General features: G+C 42.7%; 1 pseudogene; it reads right to left on the bottom strand.

Moving 5' to 3' along the window:
• Window positions 1–10,259: 10,259 nt before the first annotated feature.
• Window positions 10,260–10,399, bottom strand: LOC121040013 (uncharacterized; annotated as a pseudogene).
• Window positions 10,400–18,408: the final 8,009 nt, after the last annotated feature.

Consider the following 18,408-nt stretch of genomic DNA (forward strand, 5'->3'; position numbering starts at 1 on the left):
GCAGTCGGTTTAGCGTCCGACTTCAGCCAGGTCACGATCTCGCGGTCCGTGAGTTCGAGCCCCGCGTCGGGCTCTGGGCTGATGGCTCAGAGCCTGGAGCCTGTTTCCGATTCTGTGTCTCCCTCTCTCTCTGCCCCTCGCCCGTTCATGCTCTGTCTCTCTCTCTCCCAAAAATAAATAAATGTTGGAAAAAAAAAATTAAAAAAAAAAAAAAAAAGGAAATTAAGAGCAGAATTCATCTCATCAAAAGGCCTCACGGGGCGCCTGGGTGGCTCAGTTGGTTAAGTGACTGACTTCGGCTCAGGTCATGATCTTATGGTTTGTGAGCTCAAGTGTCACATCCACGGAGCCAGCTTGGGATCCTCCACCCCGCCGCGGGCGGCCCCGCGCCCCCCGGCCCTCTGCATGCTCTCTCACGCTTCTCAAAATAAATAAACTTTTTTAAAAATGTAAAAAAAAAAAAAAAGTCTCAGAGAAAAACCAAATGATCATTTGGATAGATACTCAAAAGACATTGGATTAAAATTAACATTCATTCTTTTTTTTTTTTTAATTTTTTTTAACGTTTATTTATTTTTGAGACAGAGAGAGACAGAGCATGAATGGGGGAAGGTCAGAGAGAGGGAGACACAGAATCTGAAACAGGCTCCAGGCTCTGAGCTGTCAGCACAGAGCCCGATGCAGGGCTCGAACTCATGGACCAGGAGATCATGACCCGAGCCGAAGTCAGACGCTTAGCCGACTGAGCCACCCAGGCGCCCCTTAACATTCATTCTTGATCCAAACTCTTAGTAAACTAAGAATGACATAACGTCCTCAACTTGATGCAGAGTGTATCTTGGAAACAAGCAGACAGCATCACACTTAAGGGCTAAATGTCACGTATCTCCACTCACCAGAAATAAGAAGCGAAGTCCTGTAACACCACCGTTAGAGCAGAATTCAGGATTGCTCTATCCAGCACGAGAAAGTGGGAGACATGATTTGGAGACCAAATTGTTATTGTTTGCTGATTATATAAACTGGCTCACGGAATCAACAATGAGTATTTTCACGCCGGAATTTTATCGTATCATCTAGTTAACCCTTTTCTCTTGTCTTGATATATACATAAGGGGACTTCACAGGCCAAAGAAACCCACTGGCCTCTTTCACCAAATTTACTACCACGCGGTAACACGTGATATTTCAGTTTCTGCGACGTTCAGTTCCCTCCCCCGCCCCCAGACTTCCCCATCTTTACACACAGAAAAGAATTTAGTTTCAAAATTATTTCACTTGCCACAGAGAAGCTTAAACAGGTCAGCCCGATTGCTATGTTTGTCAGTAGTGTGCCCTCTTAGGTAGAGTGGGCCTCTCGGTGGGCTGTAAGATGTCATTCTGAATTCTCCTGCAAGGCTCTTGCGGCTGCTTCCCGAAGAGGCATTAGCGGGACCCTCCGTGTTCACCTCCCCGGCCAGTGTGAACTTCCAGCCCTGCCCCTGTTGTTGATCTCACAAACCACCCTTTGTGCTCAGACCACAGAACTCTAGTTGCAAACAAGACTTTGGGGGTGTGGTTGCACAAAGACGTTTTGCACTGAGCCCGTGTTTGCCTAAAGTTGGCTCTGAGTGAGCCTCCTTACCCTTAGGGACTGAGTTAACTCTTAGGGAATCTCTAAACCCTGTGATGCAAGAGAGCCCTGAACCTTCTCAGCTGGGCGAGAGAATCACCTGCACTTAGTTGCGATGGCAACAGCATAGGAAATAAAATTCACGAATAACACGAATCGAATTGGAAAATATAATTATCGTCACGGCTGAATTAACCATGAGGATATCCATCAAGCAATTGAGGAATGATTTCAGAAGCATTGGTAGTTTTCTTCTTGCCATGCTCAAAGTCTTTTCTTCAAACATTCCTTCTGATAAAAACATCCTATGATATCCTAGAAAAAAGGGGCTTGAAACTCTCTTGGGTTTAAAGATGTCCACAGATGTAAAATATTCTTGTTTCAATGCCCAACGTAGAATAATACAGTCAAGTTTAGGGAATGCATTAGAAAGAGGGCAAAACTTCAAAATAAAATTTTATGAAATCAGCCCATGACAATTTGTGTCTGCATATTAAAATAGAAATACAGTAAAAACCTTGGTTCGTGAGCATAATTTGTTCCAGAAACACTAATCCAAAGCACTTGTATGTCAAAGCAAATCTCAAGAACCATTGGCTCAGTTGGGATCACATGACGTTCGCCATCACGTGCTACTCGTATTGCAAGACATCGTTTGTTTATCAAGTTAAAATTTATCAGAAATGTTTGCTCATCTTGCAGACCTCGTATTGCAAGACATCACTCGTTCATCAAGTTAAAATTTATCAGAAATGTTTGCTCGTCTTGGCAGAACTCGTATTGCAAAACATCACTCGTTCATCAAGTTAAAATTTACCAGAAATGTTTCCTCATCTTGCAGAGCCCTTGAAGACCAAGTTACTTGCAACCCAAGGTTTCAGTGTAATTTACTATGCTATGCTACCGAAAATAGCCGATGAAACTAGGAAGGCATAGCACAAATTAAAAGATCAAGGGGGAAGGGTGCCTGGGTGGCTCAGTCAGTTGAGCATCTGACTCTTGGTTTCAGCCCAGGTCATGATTTCACAGTTTGTGAGTTTGAGCCCCGCATCGGGATCTGCATGGACAGTGTGGATGGAGCCTGCTTGGCATATCTCTCTCCCTCTTTCTCCCTGCCCTTCCCTGGCTTGCTCTCTCTCTCTCTCTCTCTCTCTCTGTCAAAAAGGAAATAAATAGGGGCGCCTGGGTGGCGCAGTCGGTTAAGCGTCCGACTTCAGCCAGGTCACAATCTCGCGGTCGGTGAGTTCGAGCCCCGCGTCAGGCTCTGGGCTGATGGCTCGGAGCCTGGAGCCTGTTTCCGATTCTGTGTCTCCCTCTCTCTCTGCCCCTCCCCTGTTCATGCTCTGTCTCTCTCTGTCCCAAAAATAAATTAAAAAACGTTGAAAAAAAAAAAGGAAATAAATAAACATTAAAAAAGAAAAACTTAAAAAAAAAGATCAAGGGGAAAATACGGCTTGCTATTCCTGGAAAAGAAAGCTGCGCAGGAACGCAGTAAAAAAAAAAAAAAAAAAAAAAATTCAAATCAGGGGCAACCTAGTGCTACATAGATATGGTACCAGTGCCACCTACTGTCGTGAGTATAAATTGCAGCTGTGCTATAGTCAATTCTCAGAATTCTTTTAAAACCTGCCCTCTCATGGCAGGAACAGGTGTTCTATATCGCTTTCACTATTTCCACTTACCTAAATCTTACTCTGTGTTAAGAATTACCGTGCTAAGAGCTTTACATTGATCTTCTTTACATCGATTTGTCCCGACAGCTCTTATCAGGCAGGTGGTATTTTTATCCCCCTTACGTAGATGAACAGAAACAGGGCTCGAGAGTCACTAAAGAGCTTACCCAAGGTCATATAGGTGGCAAGTGGCAGAGCCGAGGGTAGAACTTGGGCTCTCTGATCAGAAATCAACCTCAAGGCTGCTCTTCTGCCTTTGGAGGCTACGTTGCTGCGTCTTGAGATCTCCCTTGTCGGGGGGTCTTACAGAATATGTTTCTATCACTTCAGCCTCAGTTTATCATCGTCAGAAAAACTCATGCAGAGGAATGAATATGCTATCATGATAAATAATATATTTATTATAAAACATTATTATAAAACATTATCAGGGCAAAGAAGAGGGTCTGCAGAGGGTTTGTGTGTCCTTTCCTATTTTATTCATAAAGTATTTTTATGTTTATTATTTTTATTTTGGGGGGGGATACAAGTGGAGGAGGGGCAGGGAGAGAGAAAGAGAGAGGGAGGGAGAGGGAGAGAGAGAGAGAGAGAGGGAGAGAGAAGAGAGAAAGAGAGAATCTTGAGCAGGCTCCATAGCCAGTGCAGAGCCCCGCACGGGGCTTGATCTCACAACTGTGAGATCGCGACCTGAGCCGAAATCAAGAGTCGGTCATCCAGCCGACTGAGCTACCCACGCACCCTGGTCTTTCCTATTTTAATAAAAAATGTGAATCAAGTTTCAGGCCTTTATGTGCCTTTGTGCTAATTTGCATATCTGACAGTGATAACTTGTATCTGCATATTTTCAGATTACCACAATTTGAAAATAGGAAGATAGATCAGATTTTCCCTGAAAGTCACCCCCTCTGAGACTGAGGATTCCACAGCCATTGTAGTTCTACAGTTCTACGAATGGCTTATGGGTCCTTATTTTGCACAGAAGGCTGTTATCAGACCTTCATTGGCTGTTGTATGCAGATGCGAAACGCTCCTCACACTGTGTTCTAATGAATCCCAGGGTTTGTGCTAAGTGTAACGCATTTTGGGTCCAAGCTTTGAAAACATAAAACCGGGGCTGGAGCAAGAGGAAAAGTATAGAATAGATGGAGTTCACTAGGGCAGAGGGGAAAAGTAGAGGGAGCCAGCAAATCTAATCTGGAGGAAGAGATAAAATCAGGAGGGTGGACCCAGGATCCAGTTCCAGGGAAAAGCAGAAGTTGGAGAGCCAGTCCCAGCTCACACCCATGAGCCACACAAACAGCCCGAGTGTCGTGGAGTCAAGATCAGTTGGAGGCCCGTGATGGGAAACTCATCACTGTGTGTTCTTAGGAGACTCTTGATCTTCGAAATCAAGAGTCAACACCAGATACCATTAGAGTCCAATCAATTCAACTGTAAAAATATTTATGTGGTACCTTTGGTGTGAAAAGCACTCTGCCTTCATGCACCTCCTCTCCTTGCCTTCTCTGTAGATTTGCACTGGCAGCATTTAATGCAATCCAGCTGCAAAGACTTAAAAACCTCAGTGGCTGATTCAGCATGGTGCACCCCAAAGCTATGGCTTAGTTGCCTAGTTAGGGCCCCGACTGGCTCCTCTGAACTGTGCAGTGATTCCTGGGTCAGCATCCTACTTCTCGCCTGGAGAAACCTACTTCGTACGGTATTACTTGCAAATTTTTTCTCTTTTTGAAAGTTGTGGTTCAAACAACACCTAGCATTAAATTTCTCATCTGAATCATTTTTCCATGTACAGCTCAGTCGTGTGACGTAGATTTCCCTTGTTGTGCAACGGATCTCTAGATCTCTAGAACTTTGTCATCTTGCAAAACTGGAACTCTATACCCATTAAACCTAATCCCTCTTCCCTCCTCTCTCCATCCCTTGGGCACAGCCTTTCTATTTTCTGTTTCTATGACATTGATTACTTTGGATACTTCATACGAGTTGGATCACGCAGTCTGTGTCCTTTGGCGACTGTTTTATTTCGCTTAGTATAACATCCTCAAGGTTCATCCGTGTCATAGCGTGTGACAGAATTTTTTTCTTTTTTTTAAGGCTGTGTAATATGCTATCGCACATGTATACTACATTTTCTTTATCCATTCATCCATCAATTATACCTCTTGGCTGTTGTGAATGCAATGAACATGGGCGTGGTACTTCTTATTTTTTTAAAAACACAAAACTTACCGCCACCTGAAGGTCTAACAGTGTAGGGAGTGCGTATAAAAACTGAGGCAGAAAGCTGGTCAGTAGCAGGCTAACAGTCTCAGGAAGCAGAGCATGTGGGAGAATTTGTGATTGCCAGGCATCTCTGCCTGCACATTTCACTTAGAAAAAAGTGTAGCTTTTGGCAAGACCCCCTGGGTTTACAGAAAGACAAATTTGCAACAAAGGGCTAGATCTTTTTTTCAGTGACTCAACCACGCCACGTAGCTCAGATCTCCAGTGTCACCCAGGGATTTTGTGGGAGTCATCATCATCTGCCGCTAACATGGAGACAGGAGGGCTTTGTCAAACTCCACAAACTCCTGCTTACAGGGTGAGGAATAGCATAGATTCTGAGCTCTGAGGACACTAATGTTAGTCCATTGTTTTTAAACTTGGGAGAATCATTTAAATTCTTTAAATGTCAGCCTTCTATTTCTCAAATGAGGGTGGTAATACAGACTCCTAAATTTGGGTGAGGATTTAATGAGAGTAATTGTAAATTCTAAAAAAAAAAGTGTTATATAAACATTGACTACATTAGTTTTAGTGAATATCAGTATAATAGCATTTGTAGCAAACTTCTGTTTCAACTTGTTGTTTAGCTGCTTTATTTCTTTTTATAATTCAGAGGAGAGCACAGTTTGTTGATCACATCTCCTTCGGGGTTCTGAAAAATAAGTTCTCTCCTCTCAAATCCAAGTCAAAAAATGGCTGTCTTCCCTGGGGCTTGTAGCTGCTTTGAATGCAGAAATAGTTACTTGAGATTTATCAACCTGCACAAATGTTTGTGGGGAGTGCCAGAAATTGCTGGTTTTTTCTGGATGTCCATTCCCTCTACTCCTTCTTTAATAACAGAACTCCTGTTTTGTAGCCAAACACATAGTTGCTTAGAATAAAGATTAGCATTTCTTGGTCCCTTCTATAGCTAGCTGTGGTTAGGTACAGAGTTTTGGCCAATTGAAATTGTGTCTGTGAGCGCCAGGGTGGCTCATTCGGTTGAGCGTCCGACTTTGGCTCAGATCATGATCTCACAGTTGGTGAGTTCGAGCCCCACATCGGGCTTGCTGCTGTTAGCAAGCTTCGGATCCTTTGTCCCTCTCTCCGTCTCTGTCCTTCCCCTGCTCAACGCAGTCTCTTTATCAAAAATAAATTTTAAAAAACATTTAAAAATAAATACAATAGATTATGTCTGTTTACACGTTTTTTAAGCCAAAACAAAAAATTAATACAGGCAATTAGTGCCTTTCAAAATAATTGGAAGTGTGGGTTCGCAGGAGGCTGCCATCTGAACTACTGAGTTCTAGAACATTTCGTTATTGCTGTAGTCCATCTTGGAGGATGGTCACTTGGAAGCCAATGTGCCTGATGGAGACAGAATTATCAAATCAGGCCCTTGGTCACTTATTTCTAGGCTTGGTTTATGTGCACGAGAAAGTTCTTTCTTGTTCACGCCACCGTTGCATTGGATTTTCCGTCCCTCAGAATGGAACCAAACCCCCACTGACACAAGTTTGATCACCGTCATGATTATTACTCACGTGGTATTTTTAGATATGCTACTTTAACAAAATTCACACCACATATTGTTATCTGGGCCCAGCACATCCAGAAACGTGGAAAGGGCTCTCGTGTGGATGTGGCAGACACGGTCGGCCTAACTAGGAGGCAGAAACGACTAGAACATTTCAACAGAGAGGCGCCAGCGCAGTGCAGGGGGTCGGAGACCTAGAGGGTAGAGGAGGCAAGCGGAGGACAGGGAGGTGATTTAGAGATTATCAACAGCTGCTACCACCGCTGGGCCAAAGGGACAGAGGGAATTGGTACAGGTTGTATTATTGCTCCCATTTACTCACTACCCTCCGAGGTTTATATGTCCTGCCTCATTGATATGCAGCTTGCTTTGGCTAAGAAAACGTGAACAGAAGTGATACACACTTACAGACAGCTGGCATCACAAAGTCTCCGTGACAGCTAGGCAGCTTGATAAGCAGGCAGCACTGGGCTTGGAGTCAGGACATCTGCATTCAATTCCTGGCTTGGCCACTTACCACCTAATAGATCTCGGGCCAATCCCTGGGCTTCGCTTGGAAGCCATTTCTTCACTGGGGGGACGGCCTCAATGATGGCTTTAAACTGATCGCTCGGTGTCCCTTCAGCCTTCCATTTATACGTTGGATCAACCACACAATAACTGTCCCTTAAATGAGACATTCTTGTCCCTAGATCCTAGATTGAGTACTTTACTTTATTTTCCCTGTGCTTTGATTAAACATTGTCTTTGTCCTGGGACGCATTCACCAATTGAGTGGTTGTTTCTTCTTCTTCTTCTTCTTCTTCTTCTTCTTCTTCTTCTTCTTCCATGAAACAATGCATTGCAAAGTCTACTCGTTCCAATTGTTTTTTGTTAACTCATTCCAGTTTTTTATTTTATTTAAAAAAAATTTTTTTTAACGTTTTTATTTTAGTTTTGAGAGAGAGAGAGACAGACAGAGCGTGAGCACGGGAGGGGCAGAGAGAGAGGGAGACACAGAATCCGAAGCAGGCTCCAGGCTCCGAGCCGTCAGCACAGAGCCCGACGCGGGGCTCGAACTCACGGACCGTGAGATCATGACCTGAGCCAAAGGCCAATGCTCAACGGACTGTCATTCTAATTTTTAGTAGAATGATTCCATTGGCTGCAAGAAAGAATGTCAGTTTTAGGAGTGACTTGGCAGGTGCAGGAGAAACATCAACACTTGAGGGCCTCAGAGAAATGCAGATCCTTTCAAGCCGTGTTGAGTGTTACGATAAAGAAGTTTTTATTTTATTTATTTATTTTTTTTAATTTTTTTTTTCAACGTTTATTTTATTTTTGGGACAGAGAGAGACAGAGCATGAACAGGGGAGGGACAGAGAGAGAGGGAGACACAGAATCGGAAGCAGGCTCCAGGCTCTGAGCCGTCAGCCCAGAGCCCAACGCGGGGCTCAAACTCACGGACCGCGAGATCGTGACCTGGCTGAAGTCGGACGCTTAACCGACTGCGCCACCCAGGCGCCCCGATAAAGAAGTTTTTAAAAGGAGCTGTAATGCACTCGTTTAGTCCCCCCACCGCCCCCCAGCTACACTTCCATACTCCCAATTGGGCTTGTCACCTGCCCTGTCACCACCTTCCTTTCCTCTTTTTCAGGGGGAGAAAGAGCACATTTCACTTGAGTTACACCAACAAGATTTCCTGAACTACCAAGGACATCTCTGGTGGTTTTAAACCCTGCACACAGTTGTGATTAAAGGGGTGGGGGGGGGGGGAAGGGGTGAAGAGCGCCTTTTTCGATGATCACAGTACGACCAAGAGTACTTTCCAAATCTCTCTATCAAAATACATTAGTGATGTGCTTAGGAGTCATCCTGCCAGGTTCTTCTCAAGTGCCAAGTGCTGGCATGGGGGTAAGAAATCACCCGGAGGAATAGTAGAGGGGAGATGGGTTAAGAGAAAGGAGGTCTCCTACCTGTCTGGCTGTAACCAAGCTACTCGATGTAACCGAGCCCATCTCTCCTAGGCACTGTCCTGGGATCTCTTGCCAATCCTTCTGACTGATGGCCACCTTGATTTCTAAATAAATGGGCAAGAGTGAGGCCATCGCCCTCTCATAGGGCCTCGATTCCTCAGAGATATCCATATGCACAGGCATTAGCTTGGTCCTTGGGCAGTGGACCCTTGGTCTACCAGGTTGGAAGTCTTTCAAAACAGAATCATGGCTAATAATCCAGCATTTGGGTTTCTATGACAGCGGATCTTCCTGAATTTTTTAAACTCATATAATGCAAAATAAAAACATGGCCTTTCCTGCCTTCCCCAAGAAAAGACGGTGGGATTTCATTCCATTTCCCACCTTGCCTCCACCAACAGGCTTGCGTCTGTTTGTTCCTATTTCTTTAAAATTTTTAAAGCATTTTTAAAATGTTTATTTTTTTTTAATTATTTATTTTGAGAGAGAGAAAATGAGAGGCAGAGAGAGGGAGAGAGAGAATCCCAAGCAGACTCGGTGCTGTCCGCGCAGCTCCCGATGTGGGGCTCCATTTGACAAATTGTGAGATCATGACCTGAGCTGAGATCACGAGTCAGACGTTCAACTGACTGAGCTACCCAGATGCTCCTCTTTTAAACCTTTAAAAAAGTAGTATAAATAACACATTCAGAGTATATTAGTTTCCTGTTGCCGCTGGAATAAATGACCGCAAACTTAGTGGCCTGAAAGAACACAAATTTATTATCTTCCAGGACTACAGGTCGGAAGTTCAAAATGAACCTTAGGGGCTAAAATCAAGGTGTCCGCAAATCTGTGTTCCTCTGGAAGACCATAAGGGAGAATTCTTTTCGCTGTTTTTTCCAGCTTGTAGAAGCTTCCTTGGCTCTTGGCCCCTTCCTTCCCCTTCACTCCACTCTCTGCTGCTGCTGTCACACCTCCTCTCTGACTCTTGCCCTCTGCCTCCTTAAGGCCCCATGTGGTTATATTGAGTTCATTACGATTATCGAGGATGATTTTCCCACCTCAAGATCTGTAGCTTAATCACATTGGCAAAGTCTCTTTTGCCATGTAAGGTAACAGTCACAGTTTCCAAGGATTAAGAAAGAGACATCTTGGGGCACCTGGGTGGCTCAGTTGGTTAAGCTTCTACCTCTTGATCTCGGCTCAGGTCACGATCTCACGATTTGTGGGATGGAACCCCACATCTGGCTCTGCGCAAACAATACAGAGCCTGCTTGGGATTCTCTCTCTGCCTTTCATTTTCTCTCTCAAAACAAATAATAAAAAATAAACATTTTTTTAAAAAATGCTTTAAATTTTTTTACACTTGATCTTCGCCAAAAGGCCGAGAAGTGATTGTGCTTTAACATTTTTTAAAGAAATAGAGACAAACGGAATTAAGCCTGTTGGTAGAAGAAAGACAGAGGAAATCCCTGCTTCGGATTCTGTCTCTCCCTCTCTCTGCCCCTTCCTCGCTTGCACTCTCTCTCTCAAAATAAATTTACTAAATAAATTTTTAGTTACTAAATTTATTTACTAAATAAATAAATTTACTAAAAACAAAAAAAGAAAAGAAATACACCTTTGGGGATCATTGTACTGTCTACCACGCAGAGTAAAAGCATAATTAGTAGTATTGAGGGCATAAAATAAAAAGTAAAATTACACCCCCCCCAAATAATTTTTAATGTTCTCTGTTATTAATTCTTTCTGCTTGTTTACTACCAAACTCTAAATAGCATGCTTATATATTTCTATTTATTGATTTGTAAACTTTAAAATATCTGTTGACTCCCTGAATTTAACATACTCGCCTCCCTCTTCACCCCCCAACATTCCCATACTTCTCTAATTTAGGTAGTTGTATGTTAACTAATTTTGACCCTGACTTTTGACATTGTTTACCGGTTGCCCATAAGTAAAACACAAAAGTTGCTGTATTTACAATTTCCCCCCATGTTTCCTTTTACTCCTCTATGCTTGGCTTAAGTGACATCATTAGTTCTTTATTGTCAAGGATTATTTTTCTCTAATTGTCATTAAGTCTTCTATGTTCTTTGTCTACATGTCTGTAGACTAATTTTCAAATTAAACATAATGATTCCAATATAATGATTCTGAAGGTATTAATCACTAAAGAAAAAAATTAGGGTGATCAGACCTACAGAAAAGGAAATGCAATCCTACCTCCTTGAATCTGTACCTCTTGAAGGAAAAAATTCCAAGCATCAAGGTCAATGGAATTCCCCCCCCCCCCCCACCGCAGCAACTACTCGAAAATGGTTCACATTCTAATTTGCCTTATATATTCTGTGACTTTCTTTGACAGCTTTTGTTTTACTTGGGGCTGTATTGTTTTTATTACTTTCATGACTACAGAAGAGTGAAATCCTAATTGCATATTCAAAATATATATTGAATGAACATCATGTTTTTTTTTTTAAGAGACTTCTGACTTCCTGATTAAATTAGAGCCACTTTTTTTCAAGGCAAGCTGCCTACAGTCATCCCAAGATTCTCTTTTTTGCATTCTCTTGAATGCATTCTCTTGAATGCATTATACTATTTTTTAAATATTTAAAAAAAGCTTTTAATGTGTATTTTATTTTTGAGAGAGAGCACAAGTTGGGGAGGGGCAGGGAGAGAGGGAGTCAGAAGATCTGAAGCAGGCTCTGTGCTGACAGCAGAGAGCTCTATGTAGGGCTTGAACTCATGAACCGTGAGATCATAACCTGAGCCAAATTCGGACGCTTTATCGACTGAACCATCCAGGCACTTCTGAATTATACTATTTTTTAGATTATATATGTTCTTGCTTGGAATTCCTTTTGATTTTGCTAAAATAACTCCTCAAGTAATTTATTTCCAGAGATGGTGCAATGAAGGTTAGCTTCCCTGGTCCTTAGTTGTTTGGAAGCATTGGTAATCATTTCTTATATTCAGTTGAAATTTGGGCCAGGTATTGAATACTCGTTGCCAAACTTTCTCTCAAAATCTTGAAGTTAACCTTTCACTTTCTTGTGGCATTCATTGTTGCTGATCTGACACCAGTAGGTTGTTATTTATTTCTTCATAGGAACTTTTTTTTTCTTTTTTGGGAAATTTTGGGTATTCTCTTTTCTTTCTTTGAAGTGCTTTAATTTCACTGGGATGTGTCTAGGTTTACATCTTTTACTCTCATTCATCTTCCTTAATTTGTCGTGCTCCTTTTAAACTGGAAGACCCACGTCTCTTCAGTTTTCCCCAGATCAGGGCATTTTTCTTCTATTATTTCTTTGATTATTTCCTCCATTCATTTTCTGTGTTCTCTGTTCTGGAACATCTCTCATATGGGAGCTGGACCATCTGGAGTCATCTTATATGTCTCATATCTTGCTTATTACTTTTGCTTTCATTGCTGTAAGATTTTTCTAATATTAGCTCTTAGGACTCTAATTTGGATTTTATCTCTATTTTATGAGTTGGCTTATCTATTGAATGTTTTATTTTGATATTTATGTCTTTAATTTGTGAGAAATCTCTCTTGGTTCTTTTCTTGTGTGCCCTCTCTATTTTTGTTTCATAGGGACCTGTTCTTGTTTTATGGATGCAATAGCTTTTTGGAATTCCATCAGGATACTAATTAGATCTTAAGTATTTCTCTTCTGTTTCCTAAGCAACCTATTCTCCCTGGTCACTACTTGTTCATGTGATCCTTTTTAGTCATGCACAGAGAAGGGAACAGCGTGTCTAATATGTTGAGAACAAAAGAGAGAGGGAGGGGAAAATCAGGTTGAGTGGCATCCAGTGACCAGTTAACATGTGACATGATAAGCATGTTGGATTTATTCCATGTGTGATAGGAGCCACTGGAACTTTGAAGTCAGGAAGCAATACGATTTGGTATCGCTCTGGAACAGTCACTCTGACCAGTGAGTGGAGAAAAGACTGTGAGGATTTGAGTGGACAAGAAATTAGGAGTCACAGGGCCCATCTGTATCTGAGAAGGGAACGGCACTTGCATGGTGTGGTATGTTGTCACGGTCCCCATTTCCTCAGGGACAGAGGTTCCTGAAAGAGCAGGTCTGTGGACACTAGTGGAGACAAGAGGCAGGAGCCGGGGGCACAGCTGTTGAGATCAGTCTGGTCGGATGGGATGGCAGAGGTGGGGGGAGCAGGGAGGTCACAGCCATGGGCTCTGCTGCTTATTCTACTTGTTCCGTTTTCTACCAATTCAATTTCTGAAAATTCAGCTCTGGACTTGCTGAGATGATAAGGAGGGACGAGGTGGGAGTGAGTGAGCTGAAAAAGAAGGAGACAAAAGAAGGCAACCTCATGCCGTGATTTGAGGGGAGAATACCATTCCTGCTTCATGGGGATCACTGGGGCTTACTGGATCAGGCCAACTGCCATTTTGAGGGTGGCACAGTGTTGAAAACGTTTTGAGTTCCTCAACATTGTCCCAGGTCAGAGGGGAGCTGTGGAGTAAAGTGGAAGGAGACAACCATAACGAGTTTGAATACCAGCTCTGTTACTTGTTATTCTGTGTAGCCTTGCATTTAACTTCTCAAACTTCCCCGTTTTTTTCATTGTTAAACAGCTCATGGGGTGCCTGGGTGGCTCAGTCGGCAAAGCAGCCAACTCTTGATTTCAGCTCAGGTCATGATCTCACAGTTGGTGGACTGGAGACCCATGTCAGGCTTTGCACTGACAGCGTGGAGCCTGCTTGGGATCCTTGCTCTCCCTCTCTCTCTGCCTCTCCCCCACTCATGCTTTCTCTCTCTCTCTCAAAATGATATAAACGTTTAAAAAAACACAAGAGGGGCGCCTGGGTGGCGCAGTCGGTTGAGCGTCCGACTTCAGCCAGGTCACGATCTCGCGGTCCGGGAGTTCGAGCCCCGCGTCGGGCTCTGGGCTGATGGCTCAGAGCCTGGAGCCTGTTTCCGATTCTGTGTGTCCCTCTCTCTCTGCCCCTCCCCCGTTCATGCTCTGTCTCTCTCTGTCCCAAAAATAAATAAACGTTGAAAAAAAAATTTTAATAAAAAAACACAAGAAACGGAACTCATAAAACCGACCTTGCACGACTGATATAAAATTGTAGATGAGATAGTGTAGGTAAAGCATGCATACAATAAATGCAAAACTTAGCATTTTATTAAGATTTACTCATTTTTCCCCATTCATCCAGTCATGTGTCACCACACAAGCCTGATGATGATGTTAATCAAAAGAACAGTCACGAGCATTAACTAGTGATAACTACGTGTCAGATGCTGTTGTAAATGCTCTAATGAACTAAGTGAGTTAATTCTCACAACAACCCTAGGAGGGAGAAAGTGCTATCTCTCCGTCAGTGTTGACTAGGTAGGGCTATGGTAACAAGCAAACCCAAATGTCAGTGCTTTCAACAGCAAAGATTCATTTCTCACTCCTATTTGATGTTGGCCTTAGGCCAGCTGTTGCTCGGCAGCTCGGTGTCAAGGTCAAGGGGAAAGCCCCTGTTTTGGTCTCATCGCGGAGGGAGAAGAGATGGCTGACCCGTGTGACAGTTCTGAAAACTTCTGCCCAGACACGTTGCCCATTACTTCTTCTCTCATTCCCTCGGACAGCTGGCATGGCCAAACCTGACACGAAGTGGGCAGGCGTCCTCACCTCTAGGAGGAGTACAAAAATGGAAATTGGAAGGGATCTTTGTTTTGTAGGCGACGAAACTGACGCATAAAGTGGTTAAGCAACTTGCCCAAGGTGACACAGCTTGGACGTGGCAGGACTGAACCCCAGGGATCACATAAACAGTAGTAATAAACACTTCCCTGTCATAGGCCCTGTGCCTCCTTCAAAATCCTTTTAAATTGTTTCTTGAAGTTTTTAAAAATTGTTTTATTTATTTATTTTGTTTATTTATTTATTAAATATTTGCTTATTTTTGAGAAAGAGAGAGCACAAGGCAGGGAGGGCCAGAGAGAGAGGGAGACACAGAATCCGAAGTAGGCTTGCGGCTCTGAGCTCTTAGCACAGAGCCTGATGCAGGGATTGAACTCACGAACTGTGAGATCATGACCTGAGCTGAAGTCTGACACTTTACCGACTGAGCCACTTAGGCACCTCTATTTTTATTTATTTTTTTACGTATTTTTTGAAAGGGAGACAGCACATGAGCATGCACAAGCAGGGGAGGGGCAGAGAGAGAGAGAGAGAGAGAGAGAGAGAGAGGGAGAATCCCAAGCAGACTCCATGCTCAGCATGGAGCCCAACGTGGGGCTTGATCCTACGACCCTGGGATCGTGACCTGAGCCAAGATCAAGAGTTGGGTGCTCAACCAAGTCACTCAGGTGCCCCTATTTTTGGAAATTAAAAAAAAATTTTTTTTAACGTTTTATTTTATTTTTTGAGAGACAGAGCATGAGCAGGGGAGGGGCAGAGAGAGAGGGAGACACAGAATCTGGAGCAGGCTCCAGGCTCTGACCCCACAAATACAAGATCATGACCTGAGCCGAAGTCAGACACTCAACCGACTGAGCCACCCAGGCGCCCCATATAGAAATTTTTAGGGAGCATCTCACGTGTGTTCACAAACAGATCCTCTCAGCCTTGACCAATTGGTGAGGTCTCTGCAGTGTAAAAAAAGCCACATAAAGGTACCTCCTCGTTATCTCTTTTTGATGTGGAATCGCTACCTACCTTAGACTCTCTTGCTACTAACTGGTACTGAAGCTTCTGGGGCCCATCAGAACTCTGAAGTTTTCAGCATAGAGTTCAGAATTCAGCTGTGGGTGTTTGTTCTGTCGGCACTGCTTTGGCCCCATGCCACCGAAGTGTGTGTTTGGGCATAGGGGCTGACACCCCTGAGGTCATGCTATGCCATCCTGTCACCCTGGACCCAAAATACAGTTGCCGTTTGCTCTCAGTGTATCATAGTGATTTTGTTGAATTAGTTTTTTGTGTTCTGAAAAAGTGAAATGTTCATATTATAACAAATACATATAGTAACAACGTAAGAAAGCATATAATCTTGCTTCCATTCTCGCCTATTTCTGCCTCACTGCCCACCCTCCAGGATAAAAACTTATATTAGTTTCTGATATTATTATTATACTATATGTACCAGATTTTTCTGGAACTTCTTTTTTTTTAATGTTTATTTGTGAGAGAGAGAAAGAGACAGAGCATGAGCCAGGGCAGGCAGAGAGAGGGAGACACAGAATCCAAAGTAGCCTCCAGGATCTGAGCTGTCAGGATAGAGTCCGACGTGGGGCTTGAACCCGTGAACGCGAGATCATGACCTGAGCCGAAGTGGATGCTTAACTGACTGAGCCACCCAGGCCCCCCCTAGGACTTCTTAATAAATGCTAGCAGTATATTTTTGTCTCCTTTTCTTTTTTTCTTCAAGTTTATTTGTTTTGACAGAGAGAGAAAGAGAGAGTACAAGTGGCGGGGGAGGGGCAGAGAAAGAGAATTCTAAGCAGGCTCCACACTGTCTGCTCAGAACCCAGTGTAGAGCACCAAATCAAGAGCCGGTCTCTTAACCGACCTAGCCACCCAGGTGCCCCTTTTATCACCTTTTCTTACACAAAAGGCAGCTTACTATGTATTATTCTGGATAGTTATGGGTTGAATTGTATCCCCGCCCAAAATATATGTTGAAATCCTAAGCTCCATTGCCCGTGAATATGGCCTAATTTGGAAATAGGATGTTTGTAGATGTAATCGAGTGAAAATGAGGTCATTAGGGTAAACCCTGATCCAGTATGATTGGCGTCCTTATGAAAAGAGAAATTTGGACACAGGCATGCAGGGAGAATGGTGTGTGATGACCGAGGTGGGGGCTGGGGTCATGCTCTTGCAAAGCCAAGGAAGGCCAAGGATTGCCCGCCGAGAATAGAAGCTGAAAGAGGCAAGAAGGGACCCTTCTTTAGAGGCTTTAGGGCACGGTGACCCTGCCAACACCTTGTCTTTGGACTCCCAGCCTTCAGAACTATAAGACAATACATTTCTGTTGTTTTAGGCCACCTAGTTTGTGGTGCTTTGATAGGGTCGACCTAGTGAACTAGGACATGCCCTTTGCTTTTTTTCGCTTAATAGAGCAGAGATTTTCTGAAGCAGTACAAAAAAACTTCCCTGTTGTGAAAAATGCCACATGATATTCCATTATGGATTACCATAATTCATTTACCTTACTCTACCGATGGATACTTGAGTTATTTTCAGTTTTTTACTGTTACAGTCTTATAACGAACAATCTTGTGCACATGTCATTTCATCAGAGTAGAGTTACGGAGCAAAGAGTATCGTTATAGAGCAAATTTCCAGATATGGAAATGCCAGGGCAAAAGGTGAATACGTTTCTGATTGAGATACTCCTGATGGCTGAGCCGGTTTGCATTTATACTGGCAGTTTGTGGGAATACTGGTTTCCCTACATACTTGCCAAAAGAACCTGTTGTCAAAGTCACAGATTGAAAATGGTATTCAGTGTTGTTTAAATTCCTATCCCCCTTATTTAAGTGAGATTAAACCTATTTTATAGGCGAAGGGCCATTCATATTTCTACAAAGTAATTGTATCAATTTTTATATCGGGCTATTAGTCTTTTCTTATTGGTTTCCACATGCTTTTTTTTTTAATTTTTTTTAACGTTTATTTTTATTTTTGAGACAGAGACAGAGCATGAATGGGGGAGGGTCAGAGAGAGAAGGAGACACAGAATCTGAAACAGGCTCCAGGCTCTGAGCCATCAGCACAGAGCCCGACGCGGGGCTCGAACTCACCGACCGTGAGATCGTGACCTGAGCCGAAGTTGGACGCTCAACCAACTGAGCCACCCAGGCGCCCCTACATGCTTTTTATATATTTGGGAAATGTTATAATTGACATTATAATGTACACTTATAATGTATAATTTCCATGATAAACATTATTTACATTAAATTAATATTTTAAAATTTGCCCCCCAATCCCATTTTTCTTTTTACTTTGATTTTTACATTTGCAATTGAGGAGTTTAAAATGTTTTTATGTAGTCAATTTATCAATTTTTTCTTCTATGGTTTCTGATTTTGAAGTTTCCAGGAAAAAATCTTCCCTGCCCTAAAATTTTAAAGGAATTCACCCATGTTTTCTTTTAGTGGTTTCATATTTTCATCATCTTACATGTAAATATGTGACCTATTTTGAATTTAACCTGGTGTAGAGTGAGAACATTGTTTGAAACTTTTCTCTTTCCAAATCTCTTCTCAGTTGTCCGAATACCATTTGTTGATATGAGATTTACTTTCATCCCACCTATATTTTGGCTAATGTCTGGACTTTTTATCCTGCTCTATTTTTCTGTTTATTTGCATCCCAATATCAAAATATTTTAATTGTTGTGTTTTAATAACATGTGTT

The sequence above is a fragment of the Herpailurus yagouaroundi genome, unplaced genomic scaffold, assembly GCF_014898765.1.
Source record: "Herpailurus yagouaroundi ecotype Mexico unplaced genomic scaffold, PumYag 181, whole genome shotgun sequence".
Taxonomy (NCBI): Eukaryota; Metazoa; Chordata; class Mammalia; order Carnivora; family Felidae; genus Herpailurus; species Herpailurus yagouaroundi.